This window comes from Eleutherodactylus coqui, chromosome 2, assembly GCF_035609145.1.
Source record: "Eleutherodactylus coqui strain aEleCoq1 chromosome 2, aEleCoq1.hap1, whole genome shotgun sequence".
Lineage (NCBI taxonomy): Eukaryota > Metazoa > Chordata > Amphibia > Anura > Eleutherodactylidae > Eleutherodactylus > Eleutherodactylus coqui.
Window position 1 is genome coordinate 35,347,401 of NC_089838.1, and position 22,701 is coordinate 35,370,101.

Consider the following 22,701-nt stretch of genomic DNA (forward strand, 5'->3'; position numbering starts at 1 on the left):
CTTTGTTTGAGAGAGGCTTTTCAGTTTTTCATTTAGTGCTTATGGTTTTCAATACTTTTGTGCTAGCTACCTCCCAGGCATCTATAAATATTCTATTCTATTCACGACTGTGATATAGGTTTTTAATGGTGTCTGTTCTTGTCTTCCCATTTCCCCATTTTGTGTTTTTACCTACAGGATTGAACAGATCCTTGCTACCAGGTGTGCCTATATGCATTTTCTTCATTGGCACTGCTCTGCTTGGAACCTTACTCCATTCACCTTTCTTCACTCAGGCCAACTTTTCCATGGGTGAGTTAATATCAGTAGTTAATATCATTACTCGATCGAGCATTGCCCTTAGCGAGTACCTGCCCACTCGGAAGAAAAGATTCGGCTGTTGGCGGCGGGCGGGGAGCAGAGGGGGAGAGCGGGCAGGAACGGAGGGGAGATCTCTCTTTCCCTCTCCCCCCCCCCCTCCCGCTCACCCCTGCTCACTGCCACTATTCACCTCTCACCTGCGACGGCAGCCGAACCTTTTCTTCCGAGCGGGAAGGTACTCGCTAAGGACAATGCTCGATCAAATAATTGCCCTTAGCGAGTATGCTCGCTAATCTTTTACCATTGCATTTATTTCTTCCCATTGCAATGATAAAAATATGTCTCTTTAAATGTCAGGGGCCTTAACCCCAACATGAAAAGGTCCTTCGCACTCAAATGAATGTAGTCTGTGAGGCACCATGAGCGCAGAAGAGCCAGCAGGTGAAGATAGTCCCTCTCCTACAAGAAAGAACGTTGCAATGCCTAACAACAGGCAGTGGATTGCAGATGAGCTGGTGCTTCCAACATGATTTTCAGTGGTAAAAAAATTTAATGAACGTATATTACAAAATTGAGGAGGCACACACAGGGTATTAGACGAGCATAAGTTGTCTAAAAAGTTAGTGTTCCTTTAAGTGATCTTGAAGCCCCCATTTTGGCATAGATTTCTACTGGCCAGAGCCAAGACTTTAGTCAAGCCTACTTCTGAGCGTCTATCCAATTCATTGAACATTAAATTAAATTAGACATCCTAAATTTCCTCTGTGATAGCAAGGGATCACTGGACAGTTCTATCAATGATATTTAAGGAAAACGTAATATATTATACAAAAAAAATAAAAACCCACATAATAAAATAGATTATGGAGTCATTTTACACTCTTCATCATTTCTCATCACATATTTTCCCACAACACTATTGATACGCAGTAACCTTCTACACAAGTCACTGCAGTGAAACAATATTTTATAATTGATTTCTACACAGTTGAAATAAGCCATTTGGAATAATAAAATCAATTATTTCCCACATCAGTGACAGAGGGTGTGATCACTTGTACATTGATGATTAGATAATTAATTAGATACTCCGGTTGGTTCATTTCTCACTAAGTCATAAAATCCAATCCCCCCTAGTTGGAATCAGCGAGATGTCATTCACTTACCTCAGTCATTATGGGTAATAATTCACATAAACAAATGAAGCAACGGAGCTAGTTTTTCAGAAGTAGTCAATGTATTACAGTCTTCAATGCAATTTCACTAATCCTTTGATATATATAAGAACTGTTAAATGGTTTTCACAAGTGTCTATTGTAAGATTCTAGCAGAGTTTGGACGAATGTTCCTGGCAGGCCTGGGAGTAATGGGGTCTGTCAGTTAGATAACAGTCAAGGCTAGACTGTCTCTGGCAGGGAACAGGGCATTGCACAGTCTTCTTTTAAAAGGAATTAGTGATAATGATGCAGGGAAATTAACTTCAACATGAAAAGTATAAATCAACATCAGCGACTTGGGGACTTGAACATCTAATAGTATGCAAACTAGAGTTGCTTCAACTAAAAGGAGTCTTACAAAAGCCTGGTGGACTTAGGCATCTATTTTATTTGCCATTGCTTATATATTCAGCAGTTCCGTAAAGGGATTGTCCTTAGTGGGTTCATAATAAATGGTTGGTACATAAATGAGAATGTTGGGTTTGGGGGGAAATGAGTAAAAGTGGCTTTGTGATAGAAAGCAGAGGGTGATTATTAATGGTGAATTAATATTTTGATTTAGTCACCGTTACAGGTGGGGTAGCACAGGGGTCAGTATTGGCCATTAGTATTTTTTATATATTCATTAATGACCTTGTAGGGTGAACAAGTAAAATATCAATTTTTGCAAATGATACTACACCTTGTAAACAAGAGAGGGCAGTATACTGTTACAACAGATTGGGATTTAACAGAAAAGGGGCAAATGAGTTTTAACACTGATAAATGTGCGGTTCTGCACATGCCACCATTACACACTTAATGGGAAACCACTGTAAAGCACTGACATGAAAAAGGACTTGGGGATGTTAGTTAAATGTAAACTTAACTGGAACAACCAGTGCCAGGCAGCTGCTGCTAAGGCAAATAGGATCATGGGGTGCATCAAAAGAGGTCTACTGGTACATGACACAAACATTGTCCTTCCTCTTTACAAGTCACTGGTCAGACCACACATGGAATATTGTGTGACATTTTGGGCACCGGTGCTCAAGAAGGACATATCAGAGCTTCAACGGGTTCAAGGATGAGCAACTGAAGTAATAAATGGAATGAGCAGACTACAATACCCAGAGAGGTTATCAAAATTGGGTCTATATATAGTTTATAAAAAAAAGGCTGAGGGGCAACCTAATAATTATGTATAAATATATCAGGAGACAATATAGAGATCTCTCCCATCATCTATTATACCCAAGACTGTGACTGTGACAAGGGGGCACCCTATACATCTAGAGGAAAGAAGGTTTCTACACTGACGTAGAAGGGGGTTCTTTACTGTAAGAGCAGTGAGACTATGGAACTCTCTGCCTGAGGATGTGGTGATGGCAAATTGCTTAGGCCAATTTCATAGAAAGATAACTCACCTTTCAGAATTTTTGGGGTGTGGGAGGAAACCAGAGTACCACTGCAGCATCCGAGGAGCGGGCCCATAGCTGAGGACACAGCGGGGTAGAGTTGGGCCTTGTCATGGGGCTCTACCATCTCCTCCCCTGAGGGTAGCGCGGGACCCATACAAGTTACTGCTAGGGGGGTTTTCACGGGGCTAACCCAATAATATGGTTTACCTTAAACAGTCCTGTCATGGGTGACACCACCGTTCCTTCTTCCACGGTGAATCCAGATGATGAAATAAGTGGTCCCCACACACAGGGAAAAGTTTTAGGGAAAAAAACCCGGGAACGGTCATCAGTGCTCGTTTACTTGCAAAATATTTACAATCCAACAAAAAAGGAATAAACTCATGCCAGCAGGAAAAGTGGTGCAGCAGGGAAGAAATCACAGGATATTAGAAGAATCTACAGTCCAGGTTATCTGCAGGGTTCTATTCCCAGTACCAATTCCTTCACTCACACCAGCTCTCTAATGGTCAGCACTCACATTTGGCAGGCAGGCATTCCATGCTGCATGGCAGTTCCACTCTCTCTCCTCTCCTCAGTGGTCAAGGATACCACTGGCATCTCCTGGGTAAAGCAGGTCTATGGAAGGCTGGGGTTACCTTTCAGCATCTTCCACTCCGGCCCACACAGAACTGAAGGTGTCTGTGTCACTCACTTACAGATCCTAAATGATCTCACTCTTGCCAGACCAGAACGGAACTCTTTGCAAAACACCTTGCACTCACATATACATAGCATGATCACGTGACAAACAACAAGATACATTTTCCAGACATCTCACATACCAGACAGTTAACCCATTCAGTGCTGCAGATATGCAATACACACCATATTCACACAACATGAAAGATACTGAGAACACATAAGCACGAGCCAAATGAATGCATATATTATGAAGGGGCCTTGTTATCCCCCGGGCCACTGCACCAGTAAATGTGGAAACCCATTGCAAAATTGCAAGAACATTTAAATTCTGTTCAGATGTTACTCTTGATTGAATTTCAACCTAGGAGTGATACAAGGCAACAGTACTAACCACTGAACCACAATGCCATCCTATAGGTTCAGTATATGTCAATCATGTACCAAAGGTTTCTTGTGATCAAGAAATCAAGAATATTTTTATGGAGGGGTAGGGGGGTTCATAAGCTTTCAAAAAGACTCTGGTACTTCAAAAATAAAATAAAAATCATAGCAACATTGAAAATAGTCTTGACCAAGGGTACCCTGCTGTTCAGTTTATCCAGCTCCTATGCAAATGTATGTGTCTTGAAGGAAAAATAATCTACCTGAGCATTAATATAGAGGGTACAGAAATATGAGTAATTCCTTACCTTGCATTTATGTTCTTCAGGTGTATCAGCGGGAGTGTCAGTGGACCAGAAACTGAACAGGAAGAGGTTTTCCCATTTCTGTAAACAGATCTAAAAATCAAACAACTTTTAATATACTTTATATTTCTTTGCTGTCACCGAGAATGGGGAGAACCTGACCTGATCTTGTCCTGCTATCACAGGTACCCAGCTTATTGTAGTGTATTAGTCCTCTCTCTTAGAGATAAGCGAACGCACTCGGTTTGGGTGTTTTTGGACCTGAGCACCGCTTTTTCCGAGTAACTGACTACTCGGACGAAAAGATTCGGGGGGCGGCGTGGTGGAGCGGGGGGTAGCAGTGGGGAACAGGGGGGAGCTCTCCCCCCCCCACTCCCCTCTGCAACCCCCCGCGCACCCCCGCGCACCCTGAATCTTTTCGTCTGTGTAGTCAGTTACTTGGAAAAAGCGGTGCTCGGGTCCAAAAACACCCGAACCGAGTATGTTCGCTCATCTCTACTCTCTCTGCATCTCTGTTGGTTGGACATAATGACTTCTGGTTTTCAGTCTTTCGATGTTAAAAAGGTTGCTTCTGAAACATCCGAAAAGTGAATCAAGACGCCTCCCAAGCATTGCAGCCATACGGAAATCTCAAAGACATATTTCTAGGGGACTGACCAGGACGTGTTATGATCATACAGGAGGTTGCGTATTTAATTCAGAAATGCCCAGGAAAGGTGTAAAAGAAAGAATCTTGAAAAGTAAAGTTCTTTCTGTGACCATAATGCAATTTATGTTCCCTGCACTGTAGCACCTCTCCCTCCCTATGCACCCTCCCTGGGTTGATTAGACTTTGATTCACCGTCACGAAACTCCCTATGGGAGTCATTAGCCCTCTGTGTACCTGCCTTTCAAGCATGGGAACCTCTAATCAAAGGGAAGGGAGGGCACAGTGGAGCAGTAGTACCAGATGTATGTGATCTGTTCAGAATAGATTCAGTCCTGCTGTTAACCCTAGATGGCTTCAACATTAGTTATCAATGTGATTCATGAAGATGGAGTGGGCTCAGAATCACATGCATGTATGGAAGCGTTTAACCAGAGAGTGATGCATCCTCTTGACAGCTGCAATGAGCTCTTCTGTATTGCTGATCAGTGGTATTTCTGCTGAACCCAATCTGTCTCTGCTTCCACAGATTATTATTAATGGCTTCCAACTGAATATATGGCGAAGTAGTAATGGTCATAAAATCAGTATTGCCAATACATGTAGAGTCTCTTATAATGAAAGAATTATCTATTATATTCAAATATATTAGACACTGATTATAATGAATATTAATATCATTGACCTTTCAATTAACATAGTAGTTTTCAGGACTTGCAGTACTAAAGATACTAAAAAATGAATATGGGACACTTGATGCATGTCGTTGCCAGCATCAGCTCAGAGTTATTTCTTCCACAGATTGCATCCTTTTTTGCTTAACTTATGTGATTAATGATACATTATAGTGAGAAATGCACTTATGGGAACAGGATACGATGAGGATCAGTTTTTAGACTCTGGATGTGAAAAAGATTTACTGACAGCAAACAAGATACCGTATATACTCAAGTATTAGCTGAGGCACCTAATTTTACCACAAAAAACTGGGAGCATTAAGTGCCTCGAGTATAAGCCTAGGGTGAGAAATGCAATGGTCTGCCAGCAACCCCTGCAGTGATTTTTCAAGGAAGGGCTTTAAATATAAGCCCTTCTCTAAAAATCATCCCTAGCATGTTTAAAAAAAATATATATACTCTCACCTGTCCGCCGCTGCCGGGGCTCAGGCGCATCTACCTGCTTGGGTCCCATAACTGTAATGAAGTTCTTTCAGCAGGCGGGAATTTAAGATCCCCGCCTGCTGAAAAGGCTGCGTCTGATTGGCTGAGAGCTCAGCCAATCATCAGCAATGCTCAGCCATTCATTGAATGACAGCTGAGTGCTGCCTGTGATTGCTCACAGCGCTCAGGCAATCACAGGCAGCGTTCGGCCATTTATTGAATTCAATGAATGGCTGAGAGCTGCCTGTGATTGGCTGAGTGCTCAGCCAATCAGACACACCACTTTAGCAGGTGGGGATTTTAAATCCCCGCCTGCTGTAAGAACTTCTTTACAGGGACCGGACCCTGAGCCCTGGCAGCGGCGGAGATGTAAGTATGTATATTTTGTTTTTTACGCATTCTAGGGATGATTTTTCAGGGAAGGGCTTATATTTAAAGCCCTTCCCTGAAAATCACTGCAGGGGTACCGGCAGTCCATTGCTCTCAATGGGGCAACTTGAGTATAAGGGGGTCTTTTTCAGCATAAAAAAAGTGCTGAAAATATAGGCTTATACTCGAGTATATATGGTATATTAGAAGAGGCCTGAATTTGAAACTCTAAATATATTACAACATTGCGAAACTGGTCCCTATTGGAAAACCTCTTTAAGACTTCATACACAGGGATACATTTACACTGTCATTTCATACGCCAGACTTAGTCAAGTGCCCGCCAGAGTGAGATGCAACAAATTTAGCTTCTTAATACATTTGTTGCCATCCCTAGCTATCCCAGCACCAAATAGTCAAATCCGGCATAGATTTACTCTCTGATTTATACCAGATTCTAGCACAAATTATGAAAAATGTCTCGAACCTTCCATTATATATAAATTCCATATAGATGCTCCCCAGGTCAGAATGTTAACCTGTTCCACAGTGCTGCAAGGCAAAAGAGTTTATTACTGAGTTTAATAAGCTCTTTTTTTTTTTTTAACAAAGCCTATAACATTTGATGAATCTGAGTAAAATCAACTACTGAAACTGGCTTCTCATTGGCCTTCCCCGCACCAGACTTTCCCTTCTCCAATCCATGCTAAATGTGGTAGTTAGACTCATCCTTCCAATCTCAGACACCTCCGTGCTATGCCAGTCGCTGCATTGGCTGCCCATCCACTACAGGACTCAATTCAAACTCATCATCCTCACCCACGATGCTCTCCATGATGCCGCATCACCGTACATCACTTCACCCCTGTCCATACATCACCCATGCCGCACGCTCTGCTAACACATTCAAACTAAACACCCCTCTAATAAAAACTTAGCATGCTCACCTTCAGGACTTCTCCAGAGCAGCACTGATCCTCTGGAATGCTCTACCCCCAAAACATCCAGACAATCCCCGACGCTCGGATCTTCAGACACACCTTAAAGATGCACCTCTTCAAAGTATCATACCAAACCTCCTGATCTAGTTTCCTACCCCCATAATATGCCCCCTGACCCTCTTTATGGCTTTCCAGTTTTGCCTATCATGTACACTTTCTGCCTCCTGCCTCCTATACTATCTCCACCCTGTTTGTGTCTTAAAAACTGTATATCACATGTTGTCATCGCATTGCTGTGTTCCCCCTTGCTCCACAGCCTGCCCCTGTACCTTCTGTATCATCTCCACCCCTGTTTACAAAATAATTGAATACCACATGTAACTTTTGTAATTTCTGTAATTTTCATATTGTTTGTGTTTCCCATGTGCTTTAAAGCGCTGTGGAATGAGTCAGCGCCATACAACTAAAGATTACTATTCTATAACACTCTACATTAGAGGCTTTATTAATACTTTAGACTGGTCCTTATTATTTACATATTCAAACTGGGAGCAGAATATACAGGGTCGTTTATTCCTATCTTAGTACCTAATATATGCATTTTCTTTTTGTTTTTCTCCCATGCTACTGGCACAAATGTGTTTTTGCAGTTTTTTTTTAAATATACTGTATATCTATGAATAAGCTATAGTTAATAGGGAATTGTTCATGCATGTATGACCAATTTCTGCGGTCAATGAATAGACCGTGAATATGGGGTATCACATAACATTATTTGTCCCTTGTTCTTAGCAGAGTCCATCCATTTTTGCTGTGCTATTACCAGCAGGGGACTAAATCAGAGATTAGAGCACAAGGAAGTATAACGTGAGGGCAGATGGGAAATGTACGCCTACTAATTGCCAAGACTATCCTCACAAGGCAACACTTGGAGGCTAAGGAACCTTAATAAATTCTGTTGTAAGTCTTAGACCTGTTGCAGATTTTGTATTGGGGCCCAAGAGCTTCAAACTAGAACCTGGCATCTCAAAGGCGCTTAATGTAATGCTTCACTTTCCCTCCAGGGACACTGAAGAAAAAATGAACTCTTGCTGCCAGGTTACTCTGCAGATTATAGCAAATCTCTGGGAGAGAGAGAACTTTGAATATCTCATTTTTTGGTATATAGTTAAATAAAAAAAGTCTATATGAAACATTCCCTTGTTGGCTACACACTATGATTGCTCAGATTTGATATAAGGATTAATCAAACCAGCACCAAGCTAGGTTACACATATAAAGCCTGAATTACACAATGCCAAAACTGATGTAGGATGAAGTTGGATAGCACATGGTAACAAAACTCAAATCAATGAAGCTTAAACATTAAGCATGAGGGTAAGACAAGCCTTGAAAACTTGTCAAAAGGTATGGCCAATGTCAAGAAATGTAAGACTCCGCACAGGTTTAAGCCAGGTATTTTCAGAGCTTGTCTCCAACAATTAAGGGTCAGAGCATCTAAAATGTTTGCAAATCATCTTATTACCGGTTAAATGATATACAGATAAACATCCTATTTTAGATACATATCTTCTCTAATGTTCATTAGTGATAATAGAAGAAAAGCAGGAGGATGGGTGACAAAATTACTGAGGCAGTGCTCACAAGAAACTGTTTCTGTAGCAACCGCACAGCAATGTGGAAATATATATAATATATATATATATATATATATATATATATATATACACACATACACTCATTGTCAAAAAGAATTATGCAGCTAGAAAGAGTTGTCCGAATTAAGTGAATTGAGTGATGACAATATCAGAGCTAGAGGATAATTTATTGCAGAAAACTGAACACTTGAAGGGAGGCTCTAGTACCCTGTTGGGCCGCCTCTAACTTGGAAACAAGATGTGATACGGTGGGCATGGAGGCTCTAGTACCCTGTTGGACCACCTCTAGCTTGGATGCAGGATATGATACAGATGGGCATGGAGGCTCCTATACACTGTTGGGCCACCTCTAGCTTGGAAACAAGATGCGATATGGGTGGGCATGGAGGCTCTAATACCCTACTAGACCACCTCTAGCTTGGATGCAAGATGTGATACGGACAATCATTGAGGCATACAGGTTCTGTACGGTATCCTGTAGTAAATCACTTCACATTTGCTGAAACTGAGCCTCTAGATCATGCAACCTCATAGGCTGTCGAAGTTGGTATCCCAGATGGTCCCAAACATTTTCTATTGGCGATAAATGTGGTGTACGGGCAGGTCATGGAAGTGTGGCAATGCTGTGGAGAGATTCCTGTGACACCCTTGCTGTGTGTGGCTGAGCATCATCCAGCTGGAAAATGCCTCTTAGATGCCCTGAGAGGCAACACATGTGGCTGCAGGATGTGCTGAACATATCGCTGAGCTGTCATTATCCCTTGTACCATTACTAGGGGTGACCGACTGTCATATGCAATGACCTCCTAGACCATCACACCAGCAGTGGGGGTAGTGTGCTGTTCCACAGCAAAAGTGGAATTGAGGCACTCACCCCTCGGTCTCCAGACACAAACACGGTCGTCTTCAGAGCCCAAACAAAACCTGGATTCATCTCTGAAGAAAACCCAGTTCCACTCCATTGCAATCCAGTTGCATCATTCACAACATCACTGCAAATGTAGGTGACAGTGGGTGGGTGTCAAGGCAGTACATGTAATGGGCGCCATGACACCAAATGACCTTTAGCCAAGTGCCTGAAGATAGATCTACCAAACACAGGGGCCTGTAACAATGGTGCCACCTGTCTCTGTGTGGTGGACAATTAAACAGTGCGTTTCCTAGATCTTGAGATTTTTAGACGATCCTCAATACTGGTGGGCTCTCGAGGGTGTCTTGAGCATGGTCGTCTTGTGTGCCCTCATGCATCCTTTGGTCTGAACACCTCCTAACAGTCTGATCAGAATCGCCCAGGTGGCAGGCAATTTGCTGATATGACCATTCAGCTTCTTGCATTCCAATAATGCCCCCCCATTAAAATTTTAACTGTGCAAAATTTCTTTGATTGCATGGTAAAGGCACATCTAGCGGTCAACAAGCTCTACACAAAAAGAAAGAAGAGGTCTCCCACACACAAGGAGCCTCTGAGAACCTTTTTATAGGCCAAGGGGAAAACCACTTCTAGGGCCTCAGGAGACAAGACCGTTCATCTAATCACACCACAATGCTAACTAATATATATATATATATACTGTAGATAGATAGATACTATATATATATATATATATATATATATACTGTAGATAGATAGATACTATATATATATATATATATATATATATATATATATATATATATATATATATATATATATACATATATGATTTTTGTCTCTAGTCAAGTTTGGCTAATACCTATAATCTCGATGACAGTCTCTGTATTTCATCAAGTGCCCTTATACTATTAGACTAAAGCTAAATTTATCACTGCCAAAATCTCAGGTAAAAGGCCAGCATTCTCGGCTGTTTCCACTTCTTTGTCACTACTCCACTACTAAGTGGACACAACTCTGGAGCGGGTGGTGGCAGGGTTAGACTGCCTTCCTCCTTTGCAGTTGGGATTCCATTTTCCTGCTTCTTTTGGGGAGCAGGAAAGTGGGTCCGTTTTATGATAGAATCGAACAGTGCCGAACGGACCACATAGACTATTTGCAAGCTGGTAGATCTGCACACACAGTCTCCACATTCTCTGCCATTCCTGCTGTTACAGCATGTGTACACATTACTTTGGGTTTACTAATTAGAATGTGTCTGAATGCCCAACTCCTACAATCTTCCTGTGTAAGCAGAGGAGTAGGCATTCAGATACTGTGTCCCTGTTTATTAGATAGTGTAATGCAGCATGGGAAATGAGGGAAAGGAAATACAGAACAGTGAACTACTGGCAGCATCTTAGGCTTGTGACATACCCCCTTCCTGAATTTGGATTGCAAACATCAGAGCAGCAGAAAAATGGTGAAGACCACCTGAAAATCAGAACTTAACAGCAATAAACAGGGTACAAAAAGCAGTAAAGGAGTTTAGGGCTCACTAACACGGGTGCATATATTTAGTGCACAGCAAATCGGTATGTAACATTTAATGCATATGTAAAATTTTCATTGCCTATATTGATGCCTATTACCCATGTAACAGACACTAAAATAGGACATGCTGTGTTTTTTCATACGCATAATACGCACGTGAAAAAAGCGTAGGTGTGAAAATATCAATAGAATTCAATGGGCTTTTAACACTGCATACTACACATGTGGAAAATACATGGCTTATGGGCAGTTTTACACAGTCATATGGGTAACAACGCTCGTTGTTACGGAGCGTAGTTGCGTATGAACGAGTTTTTTTTTCTCCCGATGCTCAAACTCCGCGCCATAGTGCAGGAGTTTGAAAAAAATGGTAGGAAGATAAGTCCTGCCCTATCTTTCTCCCATGTATTAACTACATGCAGGAAAGATAGGGCAAACCCTGACTTTTCTCACCCGTACAATTAACGACCGAGAGTCCGATAGTGGAAACGAAACCATTGAAATCAATGGTTTTGTTTGGCCGTATTATGCAGCCATGGTAATCATGCTCATCTGTTTAAGCCCTAAGAAGAACCTGTTATATTTTCGAAAACTTGTTAAAAACTCTGGAACACACAAACAAAATCTAAGGCTCTCTAAGGCCAGACCCATATGCGCAATAACGCTTGTATAAGCGCAGCGTTTTTGAACATTGCACTGTACTTCTTGCGCTTGCAGGCCCATTTTACATGGACGCAGTGGACCACGCCAGGGTTTAGAAGACTATTCAGCCTAATTAGTTCCAAATGTGTTTTTTTTTTCTCGTGGACTTCTTTGATGCCTTTGGTGCGCAAATGAGCACAAAACGAGAACAAAAACGAATTATAAGGATAGTCCCAGTGAAATCAATGGGATATATTCTCTATGTATTGCGCACACATATTTTCCATTCACGAATACACTTACAAGTAAGCTCATGTATGTCCGCCCTAAGTGCAATAGCTGAACCCTGCGTGCACCGAGGTCTTAACTCTATATAATAACTTAAACATTCTGAAATCTCGAGATGCTAAAACTCTTTGTTAAAAAATAGCAGAAAACAACCGTTTTATTATACAAATTTGCTTTGGCCGAAATATCCTATTCTAGCTTTGAATTGGTCATTTCGCTTAGTGTCTATCATAAAAGACAATATACATTTTGCAGTGCGAGTTCAATCTTTGAAGCATGCTGTGCCATCTGAATGTGTTGAGATTTTTGCAGACTGGGGAATGTGTCAAATCGCTCATTCATGAAATTGAGCAGTGTCTTCTGGAAACACAGCTGAGTAAGATCTTACGTCATATGTTTATTCATTTCGGATCCCCAAACATTGAGATGTGATATATGGAACTCAATGCTAAGAAAATAAACTTTACTTCTCTAACCTAACCTTTCTCTCCCGCAGGAACGGAGAGAGCGTTCCAATTACACAACACAGTCGAGAATTACAATGAGCCTGGAAATCAAAAAGCAGGATAAAAATATTATATGAAGAGTGAATAATGGAAGAAAGGCAATGAGTGCTTGACAGATGGATGTGCATTAATTAAATGCCTGGATAAACAGATGAGACCAGCCTTGGTTTTAAATATTACTGTTGAGGGGGTATCTTGGATTGTAAAGGGCAAATCATTTCTGGGAGTTGAAGCAGCATGGATACAAGATCGAATATCTTGGATATGGGATCGAATACAAGAAAAGTTTAACCATTAGGATTGATGCTCTCCGCTCAACGGTAGACAAGGATATCCTAGACCCATTAGGGGAAATAATTCCGTCAATTTATACAAAATCCTTTATAATTGCATTCTACACTTTGTTGCTATGAAATACTTGTGCATAACAACACAATAAAGGATAAAGTCAATGTGGGATTGTTTTCAATGGGGGTGTCTTCTGTGGAACTTATGTGACTTTGTTCTCCTAAGGCTGTTATGTTAGGATTTGAAACCAACAGAAGCTCTTTGGGTGGGCCAGTCCATTTCTGCGTCCTTCACGTTGGCGGTAATATGGTCAAAGCTGCAGAGAAGCAAATCATCCATACGACCCTCAAAGACATTCTAGAGACTTGTCAACATAATGGGGCTTGTCTGAGAAGCCCTATTGAAATCAATGGTAGTGATTGGCTGAGCGCAGGGACCAATCAGAGGCAGCTCTCAGCTATTGAATTCATGAATGGGTGAGTGAGAGCTGCCTCTGATTGGTGAGGGCTGTGACCAACCAGAGGCAGCCCATTCAGCAGGCGGGGATTTTAAATCCCCGCCTGCTGAATACTACAGAGAGCAGTTCAGGAGAACTGCCGGCCAGACGCGGCTGAACTCCGTCTGCAGAAAAAAGGTGACTATACTTTTTTTTTTTTTTTTTTTACACATTTGCAGGATGCTTTTCAGGGAAGGGCTTATATTTTAAGCCCTTCCCCGAAAATTCATACAGCGCTTGCCGGCAGCCCATTGCTTTCAATGGAGCCGGCTGTATTGCCGGCTCCATTGAATTCAATGGGTGAACATCGTTCTTCTCTGCCACAGCTGTGGCAGAGGATAGCGGGCAGCGCTCCTTTGATCGGGCCCTTTCGCTGAAAACGCTGCTAGGTGCAGATTTTTCAGCGAATCGTCAGCCCCGGTCACGCGATTTGCGTAGGCGCATTCGGTATGCGATCCGCAAATCGCGGGAAAAAACGCCCGTGTAACTTAGGCCTTAGGGCGCCTTCACACTGGTGAGAAAATTGGGCAAAGCAGAATCATGAAGGCAATGCTTTTCAATGGTTTTCTTCACATTTGCAATGTTTTCAATCATGCGATGTTGCAAGAAAAAAAAATCACGGCATGCCCTTTTTTTCTGCGGTGGGCGATTTTTTTTTTTAAGCTCCCATGTTTCCCTATGGAGCCTCCTTTTCATGGCATCGCAAAGCAAAAACTTGCAATTTTCATGTCATGCAAAGCATTTTTCAACATTACAAAGTCCTTTTGACTTCCACGCAAAAAAAAAAAAAATCGCAGCAAAATCCATCGAGAAAATTGCTGCTGCACACTGGCGACAGCGATATCGGGCCATGATTCATGGCCCACTATTGCCCTTGCAATCCTTCTGAAAATTCCCAGATGTGAAGTGTTTTCACATGGAAACAGCGTAGCATCACTGTGGGGGTTCCCTTTATCTCCACCGCGCCTGTCACAGCCACGGCAGGAGATCGTGATGTTCTCCTACTGTTTTCAATGGAGCCAGCGCTGCTGCCGCCAGCCCCATTTAAAGCGTGTTAAAACCCTGAATGCGACATCTTTGCATCCCTGCAGGGCTGAAGGAATCCCCTGCCGCAGCTGTCACAGCAGTAGCAGGAGATTGTGAGGTTCTCCCATTGGTTTCAATGGGACCGGCCACCACTGGCCCCATTAGATACTGTGGGCGATATCGCTTAAAAAAAAGGAAATGCTGCAATTTTTTTTTCATGCAGCACCACAGGAGTGAAAACATTGCAATTGTGAATGAAACCATTGGAGATCATTGGCTTCATAATAATCATGCGTTTTCACTCACTCTCGCATTGCGTGAAAATCGTGCAATCTTCTCGCCAGTGAGAAGGAACCCTTAGGGAGAGGCTCCTTCTGCAACCACTTGCCTTACAGCTAGAGGCAGGCTTGTAAAGATAAAAAGGGAATGGCTTATTCTCTGGAGCAGATACAGAAGATACTGTTTTTTATACCTTGACATGTGGCATATTCGCCGCAAGATTTCCGCAACAGGAAACCCACAGCAAATATGCGCCAAATCCACATATTACATCTAAATTGTGTAGACTTGTCTGAGTTTGTCGTTGCAGATCTGCTGCACACAAAACACATTCATGGGACATCAATGGGTTCCATTCTCTGTTCATTGCGGCCGTATGTTTTACGTGCACAAGAACGTTCGCAAATGAGTGGTGGCACACAAACAGGAAAAATCAGACACGGACAAACCTGCTACAAATTCCGTACGTCTTACATGTGGATTTTGATGCGGCTTTGCTGCAGAATTCCTGTGGATCTGCAAAAAGTTAATTATTTAGCAATTGCATGGCAAATTTGCGTTAAAGAGACATGTGGATATTTTTATGTGGATCCTTTTATTATTTATGAGTCCCCCTTATGAGGAAATGATGCATTTTAAGAAGGTACTTGTTGGAACTTTTCGTTTTGAAGCAAAGTTGGAAGTTTTTAAAACTCTGTCACCCTGACGTTGTATATGTCTTCATGGCACAGCTTGCTTCCTTCTAGTTTAGGAGTTTTGCTTATCCCTGGGTTAGGTTATTCCCCGTGTTCTCCGGGGTTAAACATTGAGCACTCGGCAGGAGCCATAGACACGAAATTCCACTCATCCGATTTTGTTTGCACAGAGGAATTAGCCCAAGAGGTAACATCCTGTGACAGTACGAGGCCGCAGAAGATGTGTAATGATCAAAAAGCTGTGTCAATAATGAGCAGCAAAGAGCCAGTGATCATTATTTGCTCGAGACTAATCCACACTCGAAAAAGCCCTGTCTGCCTCCGAGTCTCCCACTTACTATTTGCACTGATATTAGCCTGTTTCTTCTCTTTTTTCCGGCTTTGATGCTGACTCATCCAAATGTTTGGAATTCATGCCGGGGGCTGTATATCTAAATGGATATGAAGGATGAACAGACCTGGGAGATTGTAAGAGAAGACAGGAGCTATTGTTCTGGGAACATATTCAAAATATGCATTTACTTGCAATTTATGGAGAAGCATTTTTTGGTCCCTTTGTGTTTAATATATCTGCAATTGATATAAATCTTGGAATTATGCAGTGCTCAGCTCTCTCACTTAGGTCCTGCCTTTCTAACACGCAGCATGAGATCCCACTCCTTTCATAAAATCTTGTGTGTTTTTGTCATTGAGATTATCTTCCATCGAGCTATCTTTGGGTAATCTTTTTTTCTTACAATTTAGTTTTATTTTTACAAAATGAACAAACTTTTTTTTTTACTTTTTTTTTCTTGATCAATCCTGTATCCAGTCTACACCGCGTTTGGTTCTCACATTATCACTGAAAGTTATTGTTTCTCACTAGGTATAAAGAAAATATATAGTTTCTTCCATTTGTTTTTAATTACTGGAATGGAAATCTTGGCTGTACGTAATATCTACATAAACAACCTAGTTTGATGTTAGAACCCGAAGGGTTGGCTAAAGTATTCCAACGGAGGGGCTGGGTAGTGGATATGATAGCAGACTTTCATTGGCATCAGAGTGGCCTAAAGGCAGGCAAATAACTCTCCAGGGTACTAAGGGGTTGTTCTAGACTAGAACACTGTCACCATTAGCAGAGGTATAGATAGGCTGGAGAATAGTCGTGACGCGGGTTTTGCTGTGTGACACTTATTTCAGGACAGAGTTACAAAGATTGAAACTTTTATTCCAACTAACGAACTGAAAAGAAATATGGATTGGTTACACAATATTAGGACACAGTTCAGATACAATTAAACTATCAAGGTACCATAGATAGCCTTATGTCTAACAAAGACTAACAACAGTGATTGTATGTGTATAAGAACCATAACAATATCTCACACTTCATATTAGAGGATTACACAGTTAACAATATGGCAGAGAACAGATACATTAAATTTTGCCAAAAGCCATTAATGCTGCAAATAAGAGCATAACACTTACAGTCCATAAATAGCAAAAACACGCTCCACAACTGGTGGGTTTCCAAAGCAGAAATTTTGTTATGACTGTCCAATTGTCTCAGGCTCTGTCCAGACAAAACTCACAGTCCTATTACTCAGCTGGATATTTGAATCTGATAGAATAGTGAGCTTCTTGTTACCCTAACAGCAGGCCTGCTTAGTTTCTCATGAATCTGTACAAGTGTGCCCACTGTCTGGTGCTTTATGAGGCTGGCCTCACTTACGACTGAAAGTGAGGTAATTCTGCAGTGCTCTCCTGGTGCAGCTTGTTCCATTGGTTCCATGGAGCAGACCTGACCTTTCACTTTCTCAATATATCAGGTGAATGGCAACATCCCTCTGATTCTGAAGTCCTCTCAGAGGCAATCCTCTCTGCTGTGTAACGACTCATTCCAATGCCTGCAAAGTTGACCCTAAGTGAAAGATGCCAGCACATCTTCACTTGCTGGCCTGCAGTCCCTGTTACCTCACTTTATTTTTCTCTCATCGCTTCCTGCAGCACCAACACACAGTCCCTGTGCTGCCACACTCACTTCTCTCAACAGCCGCAAACATTTGATTGTAATACAGGGTCCTACATTCTTTGACCTGCTGCACATCCTGATGCCACATCCCACACTGCTTCTCCTTAGGGTGCCTGGTAAGTTTTCAGGACCTTTCTGAGGAGTGGGACCTTCCATTGCAGTGCCTTCTTAATATAAGCTGATATATCCTACTTAACATTACTTTTCTCTGTAGCTTATGTGTTACAGTCCCCTGCATCTTCCTACATGTCCTCAGACATATCAGCATTCTTTATGACAGTCTTTCTGTTAGACCTGATGCACCTGTCACAGTGTAGCATAGTCTCTCTAAACTGGATTAGCACTCTGATACACGGTGCTGCCATATGTTGCTCTGGGCAGCCGGGCTGCTGCATTGTGTAAGAGGGGGTACTTACAGTGGCACAATACAAAGACAAAAGAAAAGCAAATTTGTTCATAAGCTGAGGCCCAGGGAGTCAGAGGTCTGACAAGATGGATAACCGGATACAGGGACACTGCAGGCAGCCAATAAAAACAAGGTCAGAAAGCAACCCAAGTTGAACCAGAGACACAATGCAGAAAAAAACATTTGCTGACTACTTGTAACCAAAGGAGCTAATACTCAAGAAAGAGTCAAAAAGTGTTATATATTTACAGGAAAACACTGTTTTAATTCTTTGCAATTGACCAAAAGGCCAGGCGAAAGATCTGTTAAGAGACCCACGCTCCTTAATTGTTGACAATTTGAAAATAAACAGAGTGCTGGTGTGCATGCATGACCAGCGTTCCATTCAGTCTCCTGCTCACTGTAGGTGGTGCAGTAACCCCACAGTAAGGAGATTGGAGGATGCAGGACCCCCAATCTTGAGATCAGTGGGAGTCTCAGCAGTGAGAACTAGAGATGAGCGAGCACCAAAATGCTCGGGTGCTCGGTACTCGGGACGAAATTTTCGCAATGCTCGAGGGTTCGTTTCGAGTAACGAACCCCATTGAAGTCAATGGGCGACCCGAGCATTTTTGTATATCGCCGATGCTCGCTAAGGTTTTCGTTTGTGAAAATTGGGGCAATACAAGAAAGTGATGGGAACGACACAGCAACGGATAGGGCAGGCAAGGGCTACATGTTGGGCTGCATCTCAAGTTCCCAGGTCCCACTATTAAGCCACAATAGCGGCAAGAGTGCCCCCCCCCCCCCGCACTGTCAGCGTAAAGATCGTTCTCCTCTGCCATAGCTGTAACAGCTGTGGCAGAGAAGAACGATGTTTGCCCATTGAATTCAATGGAACCAGCAATACAGCAGGTTCCACTGAAAGCAATGGGCTGCCGGCGATCGCAGGATGAATTGTCGGGAAGGGGTTAAATGTATAAGCCCTTCCCTGCAATTCATCCAGAAATGTGTTACAATAAAAATATATACCGGCGTATAAGACGACCCCCCAACTGTCACCTTATACGCCGGCAATACAGCGGAGCAAAGAATAAAAATCATTACTCACTTCTTCTGACGTTCTGTGCCGCTCCTGCAGGCTGTCGCTCCCTCCTGGTCCACAGCAGAGCATTGCTTTCTGGACGCAGGGCTTGAAATCCCCAGCCTCCAGAAACACAGCCAATCACAGCCATTCAATGACATCATTGTCATTGGCTGTGATTGGCTGAAGGCACATGTGTTTCTGGAGGCGGGGATTTAAAGCCCTTCGTAGAGAAATCAATGCTCTGCCTGGAACCAGGAGGGAGCGACAGCTTGCAGCAGCGCCGCAGAACGTCAGAAGAAGTGAGTAATGATTTTTATTCTTTGCTCCACTGTATTGCCGGCGTATAAGGTAACAGTTGGGGGGTCGTCTTATACGCCCCGTCACCTTATACGCCGGTATATATTTTTATTGTAACACATTTCTGGATGAATTGCAGGCAAGGGCTTATATATTTAAGCCCTTCCCGACAATTCATCCCCGCGCTCGCCGGCAGCCCATTGCTTTTAGTGGAACCTGCTGTATTGCTGGTTCCATTGAATTCAATGGGCAAACATCGTTCTTCTCTGCCACAACTGTTACAGCTGTGGCAGAGAAGAAGGATTTGTCTTCTATATGTTCTCAATGGGGTCGGCGCTGCTGCCGCCGGCCCCATTGAGCGCATATAGAGAAGATTTATGGCCTTAAGAAGGACCGTTGGGGTTCTTGAAACCTAAAATCACTCCTAACACTCTCCCTATAGCAGCTCCACCAAGATACCACTTTCCCTGAACTAATGTCAGAATGCATCTGTGGCGAGCCGCGGGAGGGGCAGATTTTAATACTCGGGTGACACCTAATCTCGCCAGCCACTCACTGTAGGGGGGTGGTATAGGGCTTGAACGTTGCAGGGGGAAGTTGTAATGCCTTCCCTGTCTTTCTATTGGCCAGAAAAGCGCGCAAATTTCTCAGGGAAGAAAATGAAAGTAACCCGAACACCGCGTGGTACTCGTTACGAGTAACGAGCATCTCGAACACCCTAATACTCGAACGAGTATCAAGCTCGGACGAGTATGCTCGCTCATCTCTAGTGAGAACCCATCAATCAGCAAGTCATCCTCTATCAATTGGATAGGGGCACTGGGGTAACTATAGGGGATGCAGGGGATGCTGTGGCACTCGGGTCCAAAAGCCTTAGACGGCCCGTAAGGTCTCTTCTCCATATAGGGAGCCCAGTACTATGAATAAAGCATTATAGTTGGAGGCCCTGTTACAGGTTTGGGTCCAGGAGCTTTAAGTTACGCCTCTGCGTTAAGGAGTTAAGAGAAATTGGGGAGCCCCAAGATAAACTTTTGCACCCGGGCCTATGAGCCTTTAGCTACACCCCTGGAAAGGATATAAATTGCAATCTTGCTACAACCAATTTAATGTATAGGAGTGCAAACATTATCACATATATAATTAACATTATATATTAATTATACATATATTAACAATATATACATTCACAAAGGATGTAATATTAGACTATATTGTCTTCTAAATTCATTTAAACAATGAACAATACAGATTAGTATAAGAGAGATATCAACAAAAAGCAATGGTATTAAATTCCATAAAATAATGGTGTAATTGCGCTACACGATACACACTGATGTGGCATATGAATGCTGGTTATAATTTTATTTATCTTTTATTAGTTTACTGCCTATATTTTATTATATATTATTACATTATATTTGTTCCCATGGACAATTTAGTAAAATAACCAGTTTTTCTATGAAAAAGCCACCGAGACGAGCACGACCACAAAACACTAGGGAATTGTAGTTATAGGGAGCTTTATTGCATCAATTATATAGGCTGTATGATTTGAAGAAAATTGGAAATATTAAAACCAGGTACTAGTACAAAAGTGGAGTGCATTATAATAATGAGAACGATGGGATATGTAATTGTTATCTTGATGTTTAACGCAATAATAACAATGATCTTCTGCAGAAGGGGGATGAAGAAGTAAATAGCTTCAAGCACAACTCTTGCAATACATAAATTAGGATGGAAACAGACAACAGAGGGACCCTGTTACAGAACCATATGCGGGCCCCTTGGCAGGCTACAAATTCCTTTGGGTGGTTTTATATGGGATTACTGGCGTAACTATAGGGAAAGCAGGGGATACAGTTGCACCCAGGCCCCAGAGCCTTAGGGGCCCATAAGGCCTCTCTTCTCCATATAGGGAGCCCAGTACTATGAATAAGGCATTATAGTTGGGGGCTCTGTTAAAGGTTTTGCATTAAGGTCCAAGAGCTTCAAGTTACGCCTCTGCGTTAAGGGGTTAAGAAAAGTTGGGGGGCCCCAAGATAAACTTTTGCACCTGGGCCCATGAGCCTTTAGATACACCCCTGGATCGGATGACTATTGCTTCTGTGCTTTCATGTAGGAGTGATAGTCATTCAGTGAATGGAGATCTTTTCCAGTTGCCCATCTCCATTCATTGCAAACAGACAGTCATTCATAGATGAACGGGGAAAAGGAGAGTGGTGGAGCCGCTACCTGGGTGGATGTATAAAGTTTGTTGATGAATAGTGGTACAAGTGTACGTAGGAGGTGCTACCAGCCAGACATATACCTGTACAAGCCAGGTCAAGCGGTTCACTGTGGGAGTGAAAGAAAAATTGCTCAAGGTGCAATGGCTCCAAAAAATGGTGATGATGGTAAGATATGAAGATTTTATTATATGAAGAGTAAAACCAGCATACAAACGCATTTCGAGAAAAATCCTCTTTTTCAGTAATTACTGGGGCATGGCATGCTAGATGGCTACAGTAAGTATTTAGGTTGCCATGCCAGCACAGCCAATAGGGTAACTATAGGGAGAGAACCAGGCTGTCATGTTATACTCCAGCAATTACCGAAGAAGAGGATTTTTCTTGAAACGCATTTGCTCTTCTGGTTTTACTCCTCATATAATAAAATCTTCATATCTTACCATCATTACCATTTTTCTTAGAGTAGTTGTACCTCGTGCCATTTTTCTTTCACTCCTACTGTGTAATTCACATTTATACTGAGCGAGAACTTGCTCACTACTAGTTATACAGTGTTCCGGCTGGTGGGGGTCCAGAGTGGGAGACCCCACTCTGTGATATTTGTATGCAGATGTGCCATAGGTTAAACCAATGTAGTTTTGATAAAGAATCTGTAGCAATAGTCCAACATTGGCACTCAGATTTCTGTCATAGATGTGACAAAGATGAATGAGCCTCAGTCTGCATGAGGATTATCCCCTTGGTCATCAACAGGGCTAATGCGCAACTTTTGCACATAAAATCCATGCAACATAGGTGACATGCCACTTATTTTCTTTTCTGTAGTGTTGATTGAAATTTGGATGTATGGACTAGGTTGCAGAAAGCCCATTTATTTGCACCGTATTTGAAATGGATTTTAGCCAAATCCAAATCTGTGCTAAATCCAGAATTTCTGGACAAACCCTTGTGATTAGAACTATCTGCTCTATCACAAGTGATTTACAGTATACAGTCCCTGTG